The sequence below is a fragment of the Vicugna pacos genome, chromosome 15 (genome assembly GCF_048564905.1).
Source record: "Vicugna pacos chromosome 15, VicPac4, whole genome shotgun sequence".
Lineage (NCBI taxonomy): Eukaryota > Metazoa > Chordata > Mammalia > Artiodactyla > Camelidae > Vicugna > Vicugna pacos.
Genome location: NC_133001.1, coordinates 32,672,638 through 32,690,041, shown reverse-complemented (window position 1 = coordinate 32,690,041; position 17,404 = coordinate 32,672,638). Strand labels below are relative to the sequence as shown.

General features: G+C 35.8%; 1 long non-coding RNA gene across 2 annotated transcripts in view; it reads left to right on the top strand.

Moving 5' to 3' along the window:
- LOC140685730 (uncharacterized) overlaps positions 1 to 17,404 on the top strand; it is a 62,101-nt gene that overhangs the window by 29,378 nt on the left and 15,319 nt on the right. The window contains exon 3 of one of the 2 annotated variants that reach the window (XR_012059090.1): positions 8,051 to 8,143. The exons of the other annotated variant lie outside the window; for it this stretch is intronic. This is a non-coding gene — a long non-coding RNA (uncharacterized lncRNA). The remainder of the gene's footprint in view (positions 1 to 8,050; positions 8,144 to 17,404) is intronic. 2 annotated transcript variants of the gene reach the window in all.

Genomic DNA, 17,404 nt, shown 5'->3' with positions numbered 1-17,404 from the left:
AGCCTTCCTCTGGATTAGGCTTTAGTTTAAGGGGGTGCTGTGGCTGGTCTGACCTTCTGTCCAGACCACTAAAACCTCTACCATATCAGCAATATGGCTGTTTCTTGTTCTTATCATTTGTGTGTTCCACTGGGCTAGCTCATTTAATTTCCTTCAAGAACTTTTCCTTTGTATTTGCAACTTCGCTAACTGGTGCAAAAGGCCTAGATTTCAGCCTGTCATATCTGTCAACATGCCTTACTCACTAAACTTAATCATTTCCAGCTTTTGATATAAAGTGAGAGACATGCAACTCTTCCTTTCACTTGAATGCTTAGAGGCCATAGTAGGATGGTTAATTGGCCTAATTTCAATAATGTATCTCAGGGAATAGGGAGGTCCAAGGAGAGGGAGAGGGAGAGAGAGAGTGGAAGAGTCAAAACACACACAAACTTTATCAATTCACTCTCTTATTTGAGTGCAGTTCATGGTACCCCAAAACAATTATAATTGTAACATCAAAGATCACTGATGACAGATGAGCATAACAAATACAATAATAATGAAAAAATTTGAAATACTGTGAGAATTACCAAATGGTGACACAGAGATATGCAGTAAGAAAATGCTGTTGGTGAAATGGTGCTGTAGACTTGCTCAGTGCAGGGTTGCCACAAACCTTTGATTTGTAATAAACATAATCTCTGCAAAGTACAATAAATTGAAGCACATGAGATAAGCCTGTAGATGGAGGCAGATGTCAATAGGAAGTTTATTGTGGTAGCAGGATGGTGGTGGGGCTTGGACTACGAATAACAGAGGAGTGAGGGTGGAAATAGGGACATCAGTTAGAAGGGAAGGTTGGGCAACTGGAGCAGAGTGGCAGTTATCCAGATAGATCTGAACAAAATCGGTGTATGTTTTAGGGAAGGGGTCAGCATGGGGGTGTGGTGAGATGAGGGAGTGCATAGAATATTTTAACAATAAATCCTAGAATATTGGCTTGGGCAAATGAGTAAATGGTGATGCATTTTATTGGAATGACAATGATTAAGAAAGGGGCACATTTTGGCATGTTAAATTGGAGCAGCCTCTTGGAAATGCATGTGAAAATGTCAAGTGGGTAGTTGGCTATTAAAAAATAAAACTGTGATTCAGGGAAATTCAGAGTAGGGGTTAGAGGCATAACTTGGAGAGTCAGCACCATCAATGCCACTTAAAGTCAAGTGAGTGGCTAAGGGAGCTTAATATAGATTTTCATTTTAATGAAGTGTTTGCTTTTTATTTTTTGTTCTGTCTGTCCTAGTTTATTCCCTCTTCACCTCTTTATTTGCTGGTTTTGGGGAAAGTTGAGTCAAGAATTCATTCTTAACATTTAAAAATTTTTGCATTTTCATTCATAAAAAAGACATGTATATGGTGAAACAGGGTTTTTTTTTTTTTAAGGAGTGCAAATGCACATAGAGTAAAATGTAGCCCCTGTGCTTATCCCCTCCTCCACCCCCCGCCCCGGACACTTGCTTCCTCTTAGAAGAAGCAATGTGGTCTCCAGTTTTACACAAATGGGAGTTTATGAAGTATGCTCTTCTATACCTTATTTATTTCATTGGACTTTAGATGTTGAAAAAGTACTGAGTTCCAGTATGTCGTGTGCCATACTTGTTTGACTAGTCTGTTAGAGCACATTTGGGGGTCTTTTTATCCTTTTGTGATTCTCTCCTATTTCCTGCATTATCTGTTTGTTTACTTTCTCTTTACCTCTACCCGCTACTCCATTTTTTGGTTCTATTTTATAGCAAATTCCTTGGAAGTGCTGATCATAATAACTAAAGTCCTTTCCTTTTCTCTGTCTTGTTACACCTAAAAGGTGTTTGTTGTCCATTTCTGTAACGATGTTATTGCTGTCTTCAGTTCTTTCCTGGTCTCTACCACCTCAGCTGCCTTTGGTTTGCTCTGCTCCTTTCCTCCTGTTTGCTTTCCATCAACTCTGTAAATAGTGCTTTTGTAATCTTTCAAGAATTGTGTGTGTGTGTGAATGGGGGCCATCATTTCCTGGCCTGCTCTTTGTACTGGACAGAGGCAGTCAATAGCTTCTAAATGGGAGTGTTTTCTCAAAGCATTTGCCAAATAAACATGCTGTGTCTTGTGTCCTGGAGGCAACATTCTCGAGTCATTCCTCCAGAGGGAGCAGGTCCTGTAGAGCCAGTTCAGCAAGTTTCTAGCACATCTCATCTGGACTTCTCAGGGTGACTTAGTATTTAGTTCTACTCAGTCCCATTTTGCTAGTGGGTGCAAAGTGATTTCTGTTTCCCTTTCTGCTCTGCCTCATTAACAGTTTCTCATGTTGGGAGTCATGTTTGGAGACATAAGTGGGGCACTCTTGGTATCACTTCTTGCTCAGCGTCTCCTCTGATTCTCTCTGTGTTCTAGACCCAAATTCCCAATTTCTTCCTGATGGCAGCCCATGCGCCCAACCCTTCATTGTTCTAAGAGATGTATCACTGGTCCTGCAAGATATCATACTTTTCAGAAAAATAAAGCATGCTGTTTGAGACCTGGAGACCTATTTTAGACTTTTGGTGGCCTCCCAGGATTTGGATGAATTTTGGCGGATAATATTCTTGCCTTAGCTGTTCCCTGCTTTGTTTTTAGAAGAGATTTTCAAAACTATTTTTGTTTCATAGGTTAATGTTGGTTATTTTCATGGAAGAAAGAGAGAAAAACCTCATTTTTCTCTTCAGACTTCTGCTGGTCTCCAGCAATGTAATAATTCCACAGTAACCTAGGTATTCCTTCTCCGCTAATGATCTTAGTTCTTACTGAGCAGAGGAAACTGATTTCAGTTTCCTGATCTCCTACCTATATAAGTATCCACACTTCCTTCTTCCTGTACGGAAGCTGTGCTACCATTATATGCATTACTTTATTTAATCACTGCCTCCTGTGGAATAGGGATTAGTGTTAATATTATAGAGATGAAGAAACTGAGACTCAAATAAATTAAGTATTCTGAAGTTACACAGATAGTTCGTGATGGAGCAGTAAATTGAGCTCAGATTTGATTCTTCAGTACTGTGCTCTATGCACTATAAATATCGTACAAATAAAATATTAGATTTTATTATTCAATTTATTATTATACAAATAACTTTTAACCCGCGGAGACCGAAGGCTTTCACATAACATGGTTATTGAGAAGAATGTGGGCTCTAATACCTATTACATCTACCAACTTGTTTGCTTGCATGTGGAGTGATTTGAGGACTGAATAACAGAAAGTTGTGAAGGTACCTAGTTATATGTTGAATGAATGAAATTATGGTAGGTGATCAGTAAATGCTCATTAGCTCAAAATTGTGTCAAAAATTATTGATCAAGCAAAAATTATCTATTGACCGATTCAGGGTACCAGTTAACACTGCTTAAGTGTACTAACAGTGTGGCTATCCAACTAGTTTCCCTTGAGGGGAAATACAAGATTATTCTGATACTTCCAAATCTCCTTTTTACTTTTTCATACCTCTGCAACACAATCCAAAGGTCACCATGTCTAGAGATGGTTTCATGGGTGTACAGTTACCCCCAAACTCATCAAACTGTGTACATTGTATATGTAGCTTTTTTCATGTGAATCATAGTTCAATAAAGTGTTTTAAAAATTATGTCATGGGAAAAAAACCCCACAGTAAACAAAGATTGCCATGTCATGCATGGGGAACAGGGATTATACCCAAGTTCTATAAATCAGCATGGTGTGAGGGATACATTAAGAATCTTGGGGTTGGATACATGTAGGTTTGAATTCTACCTTTGACATTTATAAGTTGGTTGGGAAAACACTTCTCTGAGCTCATTGTAAATTCTCACTGTAAGGTGAAAGTTTTAGAAACTCACAAGATTGATGTGAATTAAACTGTGTAAGATGAGGAAGTGTGTGCACAAAATGAGCATTCAACCAAATTCCATTTCTTTTCTCAGTATTCATACTTTATCTTTTGCCATCCAAGCTCATAGTTGTTTTTTTTTAATTTTGAACACCCAATAAACTAATATAACGTTTATGATTTTATTACCATGAAATAATATAACAGGGGATCCTAAAAGACTGGGAAACTATAATACAAGAAACAGTCTACTCCATAAGAAGTACACTGAAGACTCTGCATTATGCAAATGGATTCTGGAAACACTTCGATAAAATTGCAACAGCAAAGAGACCTCTGTAGGCATGCATTCAGATACTAGTATATTTCACACATATGTATAATAATTAAGCAAAAATTTCAACTGAATTGTCCAATTAGAGATTTCCAAATGCAAAAGAAGAGAGGCAAACAGCATTAGGGAACTTTTTCAGGAAAACAGGAAATTTACTTAGAGCCTTTCAAAGTGTGAATCTGAGAGCCCTTATCAAGGAAAACTGCTTCACTGCTTGAGAATTTGATGTAAACCGAGTCAAGGAGAAATGAAAGAAAATGTTAGTACAGATGGTCTTGAAAGAAAATCGGTGAGATAAAGAAAATTTCAATTTAATATTTAAGTGAAAGTTATGTCATATCCTAACCCTAACGTGATAGAAATAAAAGATGGGAGGCGTCTCAGCTAGCAAAGAATTCTGCCATTTATACTTTTGCATTTTTATGTGGTTCAGGACAGAAATCCTTGGGGGTATGGAATGACAACATTTAGTTAGCAAGGGTGTCCATGTTCTCTTAGCATAAATCCTGTGTGGACACTGGAGGACAATGGGCAAGTGTTCCATTGGATTGTCCAGGATGCCCATACCAATTCTGTACTTGTAACCCCCTTCTTCACAATATGGAGGATGGAAACTTTGTTGATGCAGAGAAAATCAGCCCATGGAAGACATTCTTCATTAAGTAAAAGTTCATTTCAGTATCTCAAGGTTTCATGTTAAATATCCCTCGATACCATGACCACATCTTTTGCTGTCATCCTTTGTCTCTGGGTCCCATGACCCTTGCTACTGGATGCTCTCTGTGTAATGTGTCCTCAGGTCCTCTCAAGTCCAGGTGCTCTACTGGTGAGCTCAATTCCATTGGCTCCGGCTAATGCATCTGCATAGCTTCTCTTCCAGTGTTCCCTCCCATTCAAAGTCTCTCTCAGCCATCATGGAACCCCCAGAACTTTCTTTGAGTATCTTATATATTAGCAGGTGAAAACTTTAATATCTCTTCTGTGATCTGGAAAGGGATTTAGAGGTAATGAAAAGAGCCCTGACCTTGAAATCACAACATCTTTAAGTCCGGACTTTGCCTCTTGTTACTATGTTTCCTCAGGCAAAATAGCCACTTTGAACTTCTTCCCTCATCTGCCAATGCTTATGAGAACTAAATAAAATAAAGTAGATGAAAGCATTGTGTTGTGATACACGCAGTGATATATAAACCAGTTTTCAGGGTCTTCACCAACACAGTTCTTCCAGCAACAGAAGCCATAGGTACTGTCCAATCACTGAATAGCCCCCTCTGAAATTCATTCCTTCTTTTTACAATTCAGCTACATCTGTACCTAGGAGGTGTGCTTCCTGCTTGTAGAGTAGCACATTTTCTCTTCTTCAGAGATTTCAAGTGCACTCAGAAGTACTGACTGTTTGCAGATAATGGGGCTGAAATTTTACCTGAGCTCTGGGATCTTGATGTCTGAATAGACCAAAGACTTTTAAATAAGTAACTCCTTCAAGGGCTGGCAAAGCATTCAAATAAACCTTGATTCATGTCTCTTTAGGCACTGAGCGATAATAGTTGAATTAAATATGGTTGCAAACGCTAGATGCTACTTCCAGTCCTCCTCACCCTCAACACACACACACCTGGTGGCAAACAAGACTACGCATCCTGCATTAAATTCTCCAAACTCTGGAAAGAAAAGGCATCGGGCAGAGCCTCAACGCTGCACTGTAGCTATGCCACGGACCCACTTGTAGCTGATATCAAAACAGTATTTTTTAGAAAACAAAAGAAAATCTCCTTTTTTCCCTTTCTCCCTTCACTTTCTCCTTCCCTCACACCTCCCATATTCTGAAGTGCAAGCAACCAAGCAGGGTCTTGTTTCTCTTACTTTAGCGGTTACTCCTGAAACAACTTAGAAAGTGAAGTGACCTGACTCCTCTAACCCCAGCATCTGGTACCCTTCCCTTCTCCTGTCCTGTGGTCGCTGGTGCCATGGAATGACTAGCGGCCTCCTAGGTTTGTTCATTCACTCACCAGCATCTCTGGACCCTTGCTCTTCCTTCTGTGTTAAGCACCTTACTATTCTTGGGCACATGAGCACATCCCTAATTGTAGTTCAAGTCCAAGGCAAACAGCACTTCTGGGCCGCCTCACCCGTTTGACTGCTTGTCCTGTGGTCTTGTTTTCACGTGCCAATGTGATTTCCACTACAGATCTCTGTGGACAGCCCTTAGTATAGTCTACTCTGACTTATTACTGGCTTACTGTCGCATTGCTTTTCTTCATTGAGACAGAGTATGTGGCTTTATTTACTGTGATATCCCTTCTCTTGACTACAGTGCCTGGAAAAAGTGAATGCTTAATAAACTGAACCTAGGTACTAAATATGGCCTATAATGGAAAAGAATATGAAAAGGAATATATATATAAATGTTCATAAATGAATCACTGTGCTGTACACCAGAAATTAACACAACATTGTAAATCGACTATACTAGTAGGAAAAAAAAAAGACCTAATTTAAGTACTAAATAAAGAATGGCTTGTGGTTTTATAAAAATTAATTCATTAGCTTCATTTTATGCACATATTCTATTCTCAGTGAATGATAAAAAATTAAAGAATAGGGAAACAAGTCTTCAAATTTATTCCTCTTTAAGGCTTCTAAGAAAAGCTTAAAGTCTCAGAACAGAATTTACCTATTTCATTTACATTCAGGTCTTTTGTACCAAATATGAAAATATGTTGCTCTGAGGTCAGGCATTTAGGTACTAAAATTTAGTACACTGAATAAAACAAGAGGAAGAAGAGAGAAATATTTTGATTGTTGAAAAAGAATTGTATTAAAGTCTTACAGCAAATACTCTTTTAGTAATAGATTCCTGAATCCCCCAGTTGTAGTATTGCTCAAGATAAAATTTATCAAATCAAATCAAATCAGTTGTTTTTCAGGAAAATAATTCCAGTACTCTTAAAAATCCTTGGTTGTTTTCTTTCTGAAATTGTTTATTTTTTGGTAAAAAAAAAATCTCTGTAAATGATTTTGTAGCAATCCCTGTATTTGCTGAGTATCTTGTTTACTTTTATGATTTTCTATGAAAAGATTAGATACAAATATATTGGGGTTTTTTGTTTTTTAAAAAAGCACTCATTCATACAAACAGTTTTGTTTATTTTTAAAGGTTGCACTAACACGGGGAGGCTTAGTAGAGCAGTGGTTGTGAATGTTGAGTATGAAAGCGGATAAAATGTGTGTTGAATTCCAGCTCCATTCCTTGCTAGTCAGTGATCCTGGGTAGTTCAACAAAACCACCTGGATCTCCATTTCTTATCTGTTAAATGGGGATGTTTATACACGCTTAGCAGAGCTTCTAAGGCTCAACATAAACTACTGCATTCAAAACCATTAGTGTGGTTCAGGCTTTTAGTGATTGCTTAATAAACGGTTTGTTCTTACTGTCAGTGCCTTGACCATCAGCAGTGTTCCAGAATGTAACCTACAGAAGGGTAGACACTGTACCTGGTTTTTTCACTGCTTGCATGCCCAGTGACTTTTCATTTTGTCTCATACATAGCAGTCTATCAATAAATTTCTGTTGAACAAATGAATGAGGAACTGACCATAAATACTGTTATAATTATGTCCCTGACAGAAATCATATTAGTCAAACTCTGGGTGCATATCCTGACAACCAGAATATTTAGGAATAAGTATGTCATTTGGTCATCTCTGTGTACATATTGTGATCAGCATCTGGTCTATGTGAGCCATTGGTAAAGCTTGAGAATTTTCCTGAGTGATCTTAAGAACAAACTCATGGTTGTTTTAGGCCAACCTAGGATGGTTTTTAGAATTACATCTTTTTCCTGGTCAACAGATTACCAAGTACAGAAACCTAGATCAAAGGCTGATGCAGAAGGAAAAACAAGATTATGCAAAAACCAGGAAAGAGTTCAGTTATGAAATTAAGGTATGATTTTAACTCAAATTTGTTACTTCAGCATTGTTTCCTTTAGTTCTATAATCATATTGCTAAATAATAACTTACAAAATTAAAAGAAAGTTGAATTCCAATATATTTTTAAGTAAAATATCACATCTTAAAAAGTTGAAACTATGAAATTCCAAAGAAGAGAGAAACATTACTGCAAACCAAAAAGAACATTTAGGCAAAGAAGAAGGCTGAAGTTAGCCCTTGATTTAAGATTCTCTTCTTACTGTGAGATGTTAAACTTTGAGCCCAGTTTCCTTATATGTGAGGTTGATGATTACTGTGAGATTTCAATGAGAAAATGGAAATAAAGAACACAACTCCTTGCTTAGCTAAACATATTAGAGTTTTTATGTGCTGGTTGTCATCATTATTTCTATTGTGATCTAGGTTATAGTCCCTTTTCTAACTTTATATTCTTATCTATAGCTAAGTTATGTTTCTATGTTGCCAAATCACCTTTTATAGCCATCAGAGCTTTCATATATAAAGCAGTACATTGCACAATATTGGAAAGACTTGTACCACATAGGCAAAATAGTCTCTACTTATTTACAATGTAACTTCTGAATTAATCTCAACATTTTCATGGTGGATTATTTTTTTTAACATTTTTTATTGAGTTATAGTCATTTTACAATGTTGTGTCAAATTCCAGTGTAGAGCACAACATTTCAGTTATACATGAACATACATACATTCATTGTTGCATTCTCTTTCTCTGTGAGCCACCACAAGATCCTGTATATATTTCCCTGTGCTACACAGTACAATCTTGTTTATCTGTTCTACATTTTGAAATCCCAGTCTGTCCCTTCCCACCCTCGGTTCCCCTGGCAACCACAAGATTGTATTCTATGTCTGTGAGTCTGCTTCTATTTTGTATTTATGTTTCTTTTTTTTAGATTCTGCATATGAGCGATCTCATATGGTATTTTTCTTTCTCTTTCTGACTGACTTCACTTAGAATGACATTCTCCAGGAACATCCATGTTGCTGCAAATGGCGTTATGTTGTCGGTTTTTATGGCTGAATAGTATTCCATTGTATAAGTATACCACCTCTTCTTTAGTCAGTCGTCTGTTATTGGACACTTAGGCTGTTTCCATGTCTTGGCTATTGTAAATAGTGCTGCTATGAACATTGGGGTGCAGGTGTCATTTTGAAGTAGGGTTCCTTCTGGATATATGCCCAGGGGCAGGATTCCTGGGTCATATGGTAAGTCTATTCCTAGTCTTTTGAGGAATCTCCATACTGTTTTCCACAGTGGCTACACCAAACTGCATTCCCACCAGCAGTGAAGGAGGGTTCCCTTTTCTGTACAGCATCTCCAGCATTTGTCATTTGTGGACTTTTGAATGATGACCGTTCTGACTGGTGTGAGGTGATACCTCTTTGTAGTTTTGATTTGCGTTTTTCTGATAATTAGTGATATTGAGCATTTTTTCATGTGCCTATTGATCATTTGTATGTCTTCCTTGGAGAATTGCTTGTTTAGGTCTTCTGCCCATTTTTGGATTGGATTGTTTGTTTTTTTCTTATTCAGTCGTATGAGCTGCTTATATATTTTGGCGATCAAGCCTTTGTCAGTTTCATTTGCAAAAATTTTCTCCCATTCCGTAGGTTGTCTTTTTGTTTTACTTATGGTTACCTTTGCTGTGCAGAAGTTTGTAAGTTTCATTAGGTCCATTTGTTTATTTTTGCTTTTATTTCTATTGCTTGAGTAGACTGTTCTAGAAGAACATTTTTGAGATGTATGTCAGGTAATGTTTTGCCTATATTTTCTTCTAAGAGGTTTATTGTATCTTGTCTTATATTTAAGTCTTTTTTTGATCCATTTTGAGTTTATTTTTTGTGTATGGTGTAAGGGAGTGTTGTAGCTTCATTGTTTTACATGCTGCTGTCCAGTTTTCCCAACACCATTTGCTGAAGAGATTGTCTTTATTCCATTGTATATTCTTGACTCCTTTGTTGAAGATTAATTGACCAAAAGTTTGTGGGTTTATTTCTGGGCTCTCTGTTCTGTTCCATTGGTCCATATGTCTGTTTTTGTACCAATACCATGCTGTCTTGATTACTGTAGCCCTGTAGTATTGTCTGAAGTCTGGGAGAGTTATTCCTCCAGCCTCTTTCTTTTTCACCAGTAATGCTTTGGCAATTCTAGGCCTTTTGTGGTTCCATATAAATTTTATTATGATTTGTTTTAGTTCTGTGAAATATGTCCTGGGTAATTTGATAGGGATTGCATTAAATCTGTAGATTGCCTTAAGCAGTATCATCATTTTAACAATATTGATTCTTCTAATCCAGGAGCATGGGATATATTTCCATTTTTTTAAGTCTTCTTTAATTTCCTTAATCAGTGTTCATGGTGGATTATTTTTAAATCTTGAAGGATGAGAGGCACTTCTGAAACATATGAGATGAATTATAATGGAAAATTTTAAAAGATATTTATTTGTAAATAGTGTTCCCCTTCATTGAATTTAGATACATGACTTATCTTAAAGCAATGATTGAGCCACGTTAAAGTCCCAATGAAAAGTTAATCCTCAAATTTAAACTTGCTACAAAGTTTTATCTAATTACATACTTTTTATTCATCTATGGAAGATCATTTCATAAGTTTCACTAATGAAAATATGAATGTTCTACTCTAGTGCATGATAAATATCTGATCAAGTGGAAAGTACTCTGATAGATGGATACAGTACTAGAAATCATGCTTATCCAAAATAAATCTAAGCCAAATAAAACAATGCACTAAAATGTATAAAACATTAATGACTTCTTTTATTTACCCATCTATCCATCCATTCCCCCACCCATTTTAACATACATCCAACTATCCAACAGGTAACAGGTTTACAGAGCATTGGCCATATTTCAGGTATCACGTTGGGCTTCTAAGGTTACAAAAATGAATTTAGACATAGTTTTTGTGGGAAATTAGGTTGCTGTGTTATAGGAAAGAAAGGTACATAAACCCATGTTTGGAATTCTGTGACGTAAGCATCAAAGTAGAGTGGCACACAGAGCGCTGTGAGGATACATACATGCACATGGAGACGGCTTAGTGCTTGAGCATTGTAGTGGAGATGGCTGTGGTCCTCAGGTGAGAGGAATTGAATTTGTACTCAGAAAGTCCTTTATTAAGAAGATGAGGCTCCTGGGAGGCTGAAAATGAAGAGGAATTTAATGAAGAGATAGAATTTAGTAGATATATCAATCCCCTATGAAGTTGTGAAGAATTCAATTTCTTGGTATAAGCAATAAATCATACACAGAAAATATTTATAACACATATGCATATTTTAAATGGTAGTACCAACATAAACACCTGTATACCTATGTACACAACTTAAGAAATAAAACATTGCCACTAAGACTTAAACCCTCCAATTCTCTCCCCAGTTCCGTTCCCTTTCTTCCTTCTCCTTCAGAGCAGATTTTGTGTTGTTAGCCCCTTGTTTTTCTTGTTTTCACCAAAAGTGTGTACATTCTAAAATACGTGTTTTGTTTTGTTTTGTTTTGTTTTTGTATCATGGCACTTTTTAAACTTGGTATGTGTACAGAGCCATATAGCATGGAAAGTCTAAGAGCTGCTGTTTTGCTCAGCTTTTCATGTATTAGATTCACCCACGTTGACTAGGGGAGACATAGTTCATTCAGTTTTACTATTGTGTATATTCTATGCATAAATATGTCATCATTTTTCTATGTATTCTTCTGTTCATGGGCATTTGAGTTATTTGCCATTTTTAACTACCATGAACAATGCTGCCTACGCATATTTTTGCAGGGGAGTGGTGGGAGGTGTTTCCCAAAGAACATATGTGCAAGTTCTCTGTGTTATAAACACACTGATTACTATTATAGTATTATTAAGGACTTCCATTTTCTTTTTTTGTCATTATTTTATACTATACATTTTTCTTGGAACATGGGTTTCTCCTGCTATTAATATCTGATTATAAACTGTCAGTTTTCATTATCTTTTAATCTCTGCTGTTTCTGTGGTTATTCTCTTTTTCATGTCTAACATTCTTAGCTCATTTTTCAACATTTAATCTTTTCTAATGTAATCTGTTGTATGAAGTCTTTAAGTTTTCCTCACTGTACAGCTCTACATGCATACCATAAGTTTTGAGAAGTAATATTTTATTGATTATTTATAAAAGTTGGTCTATCAGCTAAATTAAAACAATTTTTTCGAGTGCATAGTTTCTTTTTTAAAAAAACATTTTCCTTATTTATATCTAACCCAACTTCATTGTTAGGAACGTGTTTCATATGGTTACTGGGGTTTGAAAATGTTGAGATTTGTGTTTATGTCTAGAATGTGACCGATATTTATTCATTTGCCTGCATGCCTGAAACAAAACATTTTCCAATTGTTTGCTGCAAGATTTTATGTGTCTATCAGATTGTGTTTGCTAACCATGTAGTTCAGATGTTGTATATTCTTCCTGGTTTTTCTGTTTGCTTTGTCTATGATTACTGAGAGAAGTGTGATAAAATCTCTAACCATGCTGTTGTATTTTAAAATTTATGATTGCAATTTAATATTTTGCAGCTTTACAGTTTTGAAATTATTTTTAATATGATTCTTATAACCCTCATATATCTCAGGAAAAAAAATCATTCTGACAATTTTTGGTTTCACAGAAGACCGTGCTACATTAATTTGTTAGGATAATGATATTGGATTTTTGCTATCTTCTTATCTTTTCCTTTTATTTTTCTACTATTTGACTTCTTTTTTTCTCACCTATATATGTGTATTTTTTTGCTTGACTGTGCTTTTCTTTTTATTTAACTCAAATGTTCCCCTCTACTATTTTGGAAACTTAATACATCATTTTAATTTTTTTCATTATTTGTGCTAAGATTTTACATGCATAGATAATAACATTCAATATTCAAAGTAGCTAATCGTTGTTGAGAATTTTTGTTATGTTCATCAAAGATACTGGCTTGTAATTTTCTCTTTTGGCAGTGTCTTTGTCTGGTTTTGGCACCAGAGTGATGGTGGCTTCATAGAATGTGTGCCCTCCTCTTCAATCTTTTGGAAAAGTTTGAGAAGGATTGGTATAAGTTTGTTTTTTTTTTTTTTTTTTGTATGTTTGGTAGAATTCCCTGGTGAAGCCATCTGGTACTGGACTTTTGTCACTTCTAGTGATCAGTCTGTTCACATTATCTATTTCTTCTTGATTCAGTTTTGGTAAACTGTATGTTTATCAAAAAATGGGCAAAAGACCTAAACAAACATTTCTCCAATGAAGACATACAAGTGGCCAATAGGCACATGAAAAAATGTTCAGTGTCACTAATTATTAGAGAAATACATATCAAAATTTCAATGAGGTATCACCTCATATCAGTTCAAATGGCCATCATTAAAAAGTCCACAAATAATAAATGCTGAAGAGGGTGTGGAGAAAAGGGAACCCTCCTACACTGTTGGTGGGAATATAGTTTGGTGTAGCCATTATGGAAAACAGTATGGAGATTCCTTTAAAAACTAAAAATAGATTTACCATATAATCCAGCAATCCCACTCCTGGGCTTATATCTGGAGGAAATGCTAACTTGAATAGATACATGCACCCCAGTGTTCACAGCAGCACTATATACAATAGCCAAGACATAGAAACCACCTAAATGTCTATTGACAGATGATTGGATAAAGAAGTTATGGTATAATATATACAGTAAAATATCACTCAGCCATTAAAAAAAGAATTAAATTATGCTATTTGCAATTTGCAGCAGCATGAATGAACTTAGAGATTATCAAACTAAGTGAAATAAGACAGAAAGAAAGAAAAACACCACATGATATTACTTATATGTGGAACCTTAAAAAAATGAGACAAATGAACTTATTTATAAAACAGAAACAGACCCACAGACATAATAAACAAACTTGTGGTGACTAGTGGGGAAGAGGGGAGTGGAAAGATGAATTAGAAGTTTGGGATTAGCAGATACAAACTACTATATATAAAATAGATAAACAGCAAGGTCCTACTGTATAGCACAGGGAACTATATTCAATACCTTGTAATGGCCTATAATAAAAAAATATGAAAAGGAATATACATATATATAAACTGAATCACTATGCTGTACACCAGAAATTAACACATTATAAATCAACAATACTTCAATGACAAAAAAGTAGCAATTATGCTCTACCAGAATTTTGAGAAATAAACTTATTTTTGTCTCTTAATTATTACATGTCTTCAGCATGGCTCTAACATGTCATTTTTCTATTCAGGTTTGTTGTTTCAGTCTGTTAACAAAGATTTCAGATAGATGAAATCTTCCAGCATGTTCTGTGAGTTGGTCTTAAATGTGTTCTCCTTAGCTGAAATAATTGAAAACCTGAGCCCATCATTTAATGCATTAAAAAAAAAAATCCGGATGAGAGGCAGTGTTGAACTCAGGGCAGAATAAAAATGGGCTGGCATTGAAGCCATTTTTTTTTCCAAATAAACATTTATTTAGTATTTCAAATATAAAACAAATAGAAGTGTAGCTGCTCTGTATGAAGTAGCTCCCCTGCGGTGCTGGAGCTCCAGAGAAAATTATTTGAAAAATCACCCTCTTTAGCTCCTGTCATGAAAGTGTCTAATGTAGCAAAACTTTGAGCCTTCTGATTTTCTCCTGGTTTACTTGCTGTTCAATTAATTTCTAACTGATTGGTGATTAAAAGGAATGTTTCAAAATTTTGACCTGAAGGGTAGTGGTTGAAACCTTAGATTTTCTTTCTTGAAAATGGAAATTACATAGTTTTAAAAAACAGAGCTATCCTCAGAAATAACAATTCACCAAGAAGGAAAGAAAAAGAAAAAAAAACAGGAAGAAATAGTAAGCTAAGGGTGGAATGCTTGAAAGGAGGAAGACTCTACTAGTTGTCAATTACAAAATGGTGAAATTGGACAGCACATCTGATTGCTGTTTATACCTGCTGGAAAAATGAGTAATCTGTGTTCTTTTACTATTTTCTGCAATGCATTACTAGGCTTTCAGATTTCTTTGTCTTACTGAGAAGCACTTCTAACATCTCTTCAGTCTTACTTCTCTTGCACAAATTCTTGTTCCGATAAAGTGAATCAGTGGTTTCCCAACCCACCTTTGATCAGTTGACCCTGCACACTTGAGATGCCCTTTTCTCTCTCCATTCAAATTACTCCCACCCTTCAGGAACTTGCCCAAGTCCACTTTCTCCATACTAATCTTGCCTTCTTTGCATCCTTACATTTCCAGTTTGAATGAAAAAGGAGAGTACTTAATAACAGAGTGTCTTGTAAGGATTGTTACTGTATTCTTCACAGCAGAGAGTGCTCTTTACAGAGATGCTGATTACCAAAATTTCACTCTATGACCTAGGGGAAATTTTTGGAAAACATTGGCCTCAGTTTGTGTATCTGTCAAATGGGTTGGAAAGCAATCTTTATTTTTCATCCTCCTGTGATACTGTAAGACTCTCTATGCTTGTGTTTGTGTGTGTATATATATAGAGAGAGAGAGAGAAAGAGAGAGAGAGAGGGAGAGAGAGAGAGGCATAGTTGATTTATAATATTATATAACTTTTAGGTGTACAATGTAATGATTCACAATTTTTAGAGGTCATATTCTATTTATAGTTATTATAAAATATTGGCTATATTTCCTGTGCTGTACAATGTATCCTTTAGCTTATTTATTTCATACATAGTAGTTTGTGCCTCTTAATCCCCTTCACCTATCTTTTCCATCGCCCCTTCCCTCTCCCTGTTAGTAACCGCTGGTTTGCTCTCTATATCTGTGAGTCTGTTTCTGCTTTGTTATATGCATTTTAAAAAAACTTTTGATTTCACATATAAATGATATCATGCAGCAGTTGTCTTTCTCTGTCTTATTTTTTATTGGATTGAAAATCTTTGAGATATGTTATCATAACCTACTCTTTAAGATTCCCTTCTGTTCTATCCCCCTCTCCCATTTTTAGAACAAAGCAGAGCACTTGCAAATATCAAATATAACTAAGTGACACTGACATCACATTGGTTGAAATAAAATAGTTTCATCTGTTTAAGGTATTTATTTTGCATGAACATATACACATAAACGCTTTTGCTCAGTAACAGAGATCAAGCCCTACTGTACAGAGGATAATGACTAGATTTCAGGTCTATTTAGCTAAAGGATTTTCTTTGCTGAAATAACAAATACTGATATATGTATATGTATTTTTTCTGAATACTCTTGTTGCAGTCTAATTTATAGTAGAAACTTTAGGTAACTGTTTAAGCAGCTGAAATAAACAGAACGATAATGGAGTGAATAGATGGATGAATCCAGACCAGTAAATCCTCATCTAGAACAGACTGGACATCCCAGAGGTTTAGAAAGATCCCTTCAATGACTTCAAACTGAAATCATCGTTTCTGAAAGACCTTGAACAAGGTTGTAATGTGATGAGGTGTAGGTTATATCAATGTGATAAAAATCAGAAGATCATACAGCGTGTTCTTTCTCTAATCTTTTCCTGGCAGAGAATACGAATGCAACATGTACTATTTCTTCTCCGGAAAATCGTATGATGTACAGACTAAAATAACTATGACAACATCTAGAATAGCACCCCTTACTCATGATGAATGAATTAGTTTGGGCTTTCCATGGTTTAGTTTATTTTAATTTGAATGAAGTTTAATTTGATCTGTCAATATAAAATACTGAGAAAGTATTATGAGGAATTTATCTGATACAGCTTTAGTCTCCTGATGACAGTGGGAAATACATAGCCACTGAAATGTCAGAGCTCTTTGTAATTGTCTACTAGAGAGCTGGACTCTTGCTTACAGAAGGGCTGATAGTGGGGAGAGGGCTTTTTCTGGTGTTTGAAGCTTGAAGCTTTACTATACCACCTCCCCTCAGAGCATAGGCCTCTGAATTCCATGTACTGGATGTTGTCTGGGTGAGATGCTGGACTATTGTCAAATGTCAAATGTCAAGTAGGATGTTGTAAAGTTTGGTGATGAAATTCTGCTGCAGCACCCCCTAACTGGCACCCATCTTCGCTGATTCATTTCATAATATAGTATAATTCACTTCATTTTCATATATAATTCATTTCATATATAATTCATTTCATATACAATTCTGCACTAATTGTATGACTTGGGGAAAGCTGTTTAATTTTTATGTGCCTCAGTAAACTCTTATTTCAGAGTGTTTTAATGG